Here is a 6873-nt window from a genome sequence, read left to right on the forward strand (position 1 = left end):
CGGCCCGAAAGTTGTGATAATTCAAATTTTTACAATATTTGCCCCTACGCCCCTTCCAAAGGGATATGGGGGTCAGGATTCATCTAATGGCATGTATGTACATTGATTGTGGGGAAACTAGCCTATTCAAAAAATATAATATTTTCCTCGAAAATGCTGAACCACCCCGGCTCTTACCATTTTGGCCTGAAATTGGTGTTTATTCAAATTATCACAATATTTGCCTCTACGCCCCTTTCAAAGGGATATGGGGGTCAAGATCCATCTAATGGCACGTATGGACATTCATTGTGGGGAAACTAGCCTATTAAAAAAAATATATATTTTCCTCCAAAATGCTGAACCACCCCGGCCCTTACCATTTTGGCCTGAAATTGGTGTTTATTCAAATTATCACAATATTTGCCCCTACGCCCCTTTCAAAGGATATGGGGGTGAAGATCCATATAATGGCATGTATGGACATTCATTGTGGGAAACTAACCTATTAAAAAAAAATATATATTTTCCTCCAAAATGCTGAACCACCCCGGACCTTCTAATTTCGGCCCGAAAGTTGTTATAATTCAAATTTTTACAAATTTACCCCAACGCCCCTTTTCACAGGGATATGGGGGTCAGGATCCATCTAATAGCATGTATGTACATTCATTGTGGGGAAACTAGCCTATTCAAAAAAAAAAAAAATTTCCTCCAAAATGCTGAACCACCCCGGCCCTTACCATTTCGGCCGAAAGTTGTTATATTCAAATTTTTACAATATTTGCCCCAACGCCCCTTTTCACAGGGATATGGGGGTCAGGATCCATCTAATAGCATGTATGTACATTCATTGTGGGGAAACTAACCTATAAAAAAAAATATATTTTCCTCCAAAATGCTGAACCACCCCGGACCTTCTAATTTCGGCCCAAAAGTTGTTATAATTCAAATTTTTACAATATTTGCCCCTACGCCCCTTTCAAAGGGATATGGGGGTCAGGATCCATCTAATAGCATGTATGTACATTCATTGTGGGGAAACTAGCCTATTAAAAAAAAAAAATATTTTCTCCAAAATGCTGAACCACCCGGCCCTTACAATTTCGGCCCGAAGTTGTGATAATTCAAATTTTTACAAATAATTGCCCCTACGCCCCTTTCAAAGGGATATGGGGGTCAAGATCCATCTAATGGCACGTATGGACATTCATTGTGGGGAAACTAACTATTAAAAAAAAAAAATATTTTCCTCCAAAATGCTGAACCACCCCGGACCTTCTAATTTCGGCCCAAAAGTGTTATGATTCAAATTTTTACAATATTTGCCCCTACGCCCCTTTCAAAGGGATATGGGGGTCAGGATCCATCTAATAGCATGTATGTACATTCATTGTGGGGAAACTAGCCTATTAAAAAAAAAAAAATTTTCCTCCAAAATGCTGAACCACCCCGGCCCTTACCATTTTGGCCTGAAATTGGTGTTTATTCAAATTATCACAATATTTGCCCCTACGCCCCTTTCAAAGGGATATGGGGGTCAAGATCCATATAATGGCATGTATGGACATTCATTGTGGGGAAACTAACCTATTAAAAAAAAATATATATTTTCCTCCAAAATGCTGAACCACCCCGGACCTTCTAATTTCGGCCCGAAAGTTGTTATAATTCAAATTTTTACAAATTTGCCCCAACGCCCCTTTTCACAGGGATATGGGGGGTCAGGATCCATCTAATAGCATGTATTACATTCATTGTGGGGAAACTAGCCTATTCAAAAAAAAAAAAATTTCCTCCAAAATGCTGAACCACACCGGCCCTTACAATTTCGGCCCGAAGTTGTTATAATTCAAATTTTTACAATATTTGCCCCAACGCCCCTTTTCACAGAGATATGGGGGTCAGGATCCATCTAATAGCATGTATGTACATTCATTAGGGGAAACTAGCCTATTCAAAAAAAAAAAATTTTCCTCCAAAATGCTGAACCACCCCGGCCCTTACAATTCGGCCCGAAAGTTGTGATAATTCAAATTTTTACAATATTTGCCCCTATGCCCCTTTTCAAAGGGATATGGGGTCAGGATCCATCTAATGGCATTTATGTACATTCATTGTGGGGAAACTAGCCTATTAAAAAAATGTAATATTTTCCTCCAAAATGCTGAACCACCCCGGACCTTCTAATTTCGGCCCGAAAGTTGTGATAATTCAAATTTTACAATATTTGCCCCTACGCCCCTTCCAAAGGGATAGGGGGTCAGGATCCATCTAATAGCATGTATGTACATTCATTGTGGGGAAAACTAGCTATTAAAAAAATGTAATATTTTCCTCCAAAATGCTGAACCACCCCGGCCCTTACCATTTGGCCTGAAATTGGTGTTTATTCAAATTATCACAATATTTGCCCCTACCCCCTTTCAAAGGGATATGGGGGTCAAGATCCATATAATGGCATGTATGGACATTCATTGTGGGGAAACTAACCTATTAAAAAAAATATATATTTTCCTCCAAAATGCTGAACCACCCCGGACCTTCTAATTTCGGCCCGAAAGTTGTTATAATTCAAATTTTTACAAATTTGCCCCAACGCCCCTTTTCACAGGGATATGGGGGTCAGGATCCATCTAATAGCATGTATGTACATTCATTGTGGGGGGAAACTAGCCTATTAAAAAAAAAATATATTTCCTCCAAAATGCTGAACCACCCGGCCCTTACAATTTCGGCCGACAGTTGTTATAATTCAAATTTTTACAATATTTGCCCCAACGCCCCTTTTCACAGGGATATGGGAGTCAGGATCCATCTAATAGCATGTATGTACATTCATTGTGGGGAAACTAGCCTATTCAAAAAAAAAAAAATTTTCCTCCAAAATGCTGAACCACCCCGGCCCTTACAATTTCGGCCCGAAAGTTGTGATAATTCAAATTTTACAATATTTGCCCCTATGCCCCTTTCAAAGGGATATGGGGGTCAGGATCCATCTAATGGCATTATGTACATTCATTGTGGGGAAACTAGCCTATTAAAAAAATGTAATATTTCCTCCAAAATGCTGAAACCACCCGGACCTTCTAATTTCGGCCCGAAAGTTGTGATAATTCAATTTTTACAATATTGCCCCTACGCCCCTTCCAAAGGGATATGGGGGTCAGGATTCATCTAATGGCATGTATGTACATTGATTGGGGGAAACTAGCCTATTCAAAAAATATAATATTTTCCTCGAAAATGCTGAACCACCCCGGCCCTTACCATTTTGGCCTGAAATGGTGTTTATTCAAATTATCACAATATTTGCCTCTACGCCCCTTTCAAAGGGATATGGGGGTCAAGATCCATCTCATGGCACGTATGGACATCATTGTGGGGAAACTAGCCTATTAAAAAAAAAAAAATATTTTCCTCCAAAATGCTGAACCACCCCGGCCCTTACCATTTTGGCTGAAATTGGTGTTTATTCAAATTATCACAATATTTGCCCCTATGCCCCTTCAAAGGGATATGGGGGGTCAGGTCCATCTAATGGCATTTATGTACATTCATTGTGGGGAAACTAGCCTATTAAAAAAATGTAATATTTTCCTCCAAAATGCTGAACCATCCGGACCTTCTAATTTCGGCCCGAAAGTTGTGATAATTCAAATTTTTACAATATTTGCCCCTACGCCCTTCCAAAGGGATATGGGGTCAGGATTCATCTAATGGCATGTATGTACATTGATTGTGGGGAAACTAGCCTATTCAAAAAATATATATTTTCCTCGAAAATGCTGAACCACCCCGGCCCTTACCATTTTGGCCTGAAATTGGTGTTTATTCAAATTTTTACAATATTTGCCCCTATGCCCCTTTCAAAGGGATATGGGGGTCAGGATCCATCTAATGGCATGTATTTACATTGATTGTGGGGAAACTAGCCTATTCAAAAAAAAAAATATTTCCTCCAAAATGCTGAACCACCCCGGCCCTTACCATTTGGCCTGAAATTGGTGTTTATTCAAATTATCACAATATTTGCCCTATGTTTCCTTTCAAAGGGATATGGGGGTCAAGATCCATCTAATGGCATGTAGTTACATTCATGTGGGGAAAACTAGCCTATTAAAAAAATATAATATTTCCTCCAAAATGCTGAACCACCCCGGCCTTACCATTTCGGCCTGAAATTGGTGTTTATTCTAATTTTCACAATATTGCCCCTATGCCACTTTCAAAGGGATATGGGGGTCAAGATCCATCTAATGGCATGTAGGTACATTCATTGTGGGGGGAAACTAGCCTATTAAAAAAATATAATATTTTCTCCAAAATGCTGAACCACCCCGGCCCTTACAATTCGGCCCGAAAGTTGTGATAATTCAAATTTTACAATATTTGCCACTACGCCTCTTTCAAAGGATATGGGGGTCAATCGATTTAATTGCATGTAGGTACATTCATTGTGGGGAAACTAGCCTATTAAAAAAAATACATAATTTCCTCCAAAATCCTGAACCACCCGGCCCTTACCATTTTGGCCTGAAATTGTGTTTATTCAAATTATCACACATATTTGCCCCTACGCCCCTTTCAAAGGGATTAGGGGTCAGGATCCATATAATGGCATGTATGTACATTCATTGTGGGGAAACTAACCTATTCAAAAAAAATAATATTTTTCCTCCAAAATGCTGAACCACCCCGGCCTTACAATTTGGCTGAAATTGGTGTTATTCAAATTATCACAATATTTGCCCCTATGCCCCTTTCAAAGGGATATGGGAGTCAGGATCCATCTAATAGCATGTATGTACATTCATTGTGGGGAAACTAGCCTATTCAAAAAAAAAAAAATTTTCCTCCAAAATGCTGAACCACCCCGGCCCTTACAATTCGGCCCGAAAGTTGTGATAATTCAAATTTTTACAATATTTGCCCCTATGCCCTTTCAAAGGGATATGGGGGTCAGGATTCATCTAATGGCATGTATGTACATTGATTGTGGGAAACTAGCCTATTCAAAAAATATAATATTTTCCTCGAAAATGCTGAACCACCCCGGCCTTACCATTTTGCCTGAAATTGGTGTTTATTCAAATTATCACAATATTTGCCTCTACGCCCCTTTCAAAGGGATATGGGGTCAAGATCCATCTCATGGCACGTATGGACATTCATGTGGGGAAACTAGCCTATTAAAAAAAAAAAAATATTTTCCTCCAAAATGCTGAACCACCCCGGCCCTTACCATTTTGGCCTGAAATTGGTGTTTATTCAAATTATCACAATATTGCCCCTATGCCCTTCAAAGGGATATGGGGGTCAGGATCCATCTAATGGCATTTATGTACATTCATTGGGGGAAACTAGCTATTAAAAAATGTAAATTTTCCTCCAAAATGCTGAACCACCCCGGACCTTCTAATTTCGGCCCGAAAGTTGTGATAATTCAAATTTTACAATATTTGCCCTACGCCCCTTCCAAAGGGATATGGGGGTCAGGATTCATCTAATGCATGTATGTACATTGATTGTGGGGAAACTAGCCTATTCAAAAAATATAATATTTTCCTCGAAAATGCTGAACCACCCGGCCTTACCATTTTGGCCTGAAATTGGTGTTTATTCAAATTTTACAATATTTGCCACTATGCCCCTTTCAAAGGGATATGGGGGTCAGGATCCATCTAATGCATGTATTTACATTGATGTGGGGAAACTAGCCTATTCAAAAAAAAAAATATTTTCCTCCAAAATGCTGAACCACCCCGGCCCTTACCATTTTGGCCTGAAATTGGTGTTTATTCAAATTATCACAATATTGCCCCTATGTTTCCTTTCAAAGGGATATGGGGGTCAAGATCCATCTAATGGCATGTATTACATTCATTGTGGGGAAACTAGCCTATTAAAAAAATATAATATTTTCCTCCAAAATGCTGAACCACCCCGCCCCTTACCATTTCGGCCTGAAATTGGTGTTATTCTAATTTCACACATATTTGCCCCTATGCCACTTTCAAAGGGATATGGGGGTCAAGATCCATCTAATGGCATGTAGGTACATTCATTGTGGGGAAACTAGCTATTAAAAAAATATAATATTTTCTCCAAAATGCGAACCACCCGGCCCTTACAATTTCGGCCCGAAAGTTGTGATAATTCAAATTTTTACAATATTTGCCACTACGCCTCTTTCAAAGGGATATGGGGGGTCAGAATCGATTTAATTGCATGTAGGTACATTCATTGTGGGGAAACTAGCCTATTAAAAAAAATACATAATTTCCTCCAAAATCCTGAACCACCACGGCCCTTACCATTTGGCTGAAATGGTGTTTATTCAAATTATCACAATATTTGCCCCTACGCCCCTTTCAAAGGGATTAGGGGCAGGATCCATATAATGGCATGTATGTACATCATTGTGGGGAAACTAACCTATTCAAAAAAAATAATATTTTCCTCCAAAATGCTGAACCACCCCGGCCCTTACAATTTTGGCCTGAAATTGGTGTTTATTCAAATTATCACAATATTTGCCCCTATGCCCTTTCAAAGGGATATGGGGGTCAGGATCCATCTAATGGCATTTATGTACATTCATTGTGGGGAAACTAGCCTATTAAAAAAATGTAATATTTTCTCCAAAATGCTGAACCACCCCCGGCCCTACCATTTTGGCATGAAATTGGTGTGTTTATTCAAATTATCACAATATTTGCCCCTACGCCCCTTTCAAAGGGATATGGGGGTCAAGATCCATATAATGGCACATGTAGGACATTCATTGTGGGGAAACTAACCTATTAAAAAAATATATATTTTCCTCCAAAATGCTGACCACCCCGGACCTTCTAATTTCGGCCCGAAAGTTGTTATAATTCAAATTTTTAC

This window comes from Strongylocentrotus purpuratus, unplaced genomic scaffold, assembly GCF_000002235.5.
Source record: "Strongylocentrotus purpuratus isolate Spur 01 unplaced genomic scaffold, Spur_5.0 spur5_scaffold_1, whole genome shotgun sequence".
Lineage (NCBI taxonomy): Eukaryota > Metazoa > Echinodermata > Echinoidea > Camarodonta > Strongylocentrotidae > Strongylocentrotus > Strongylocentrotus purpuratus.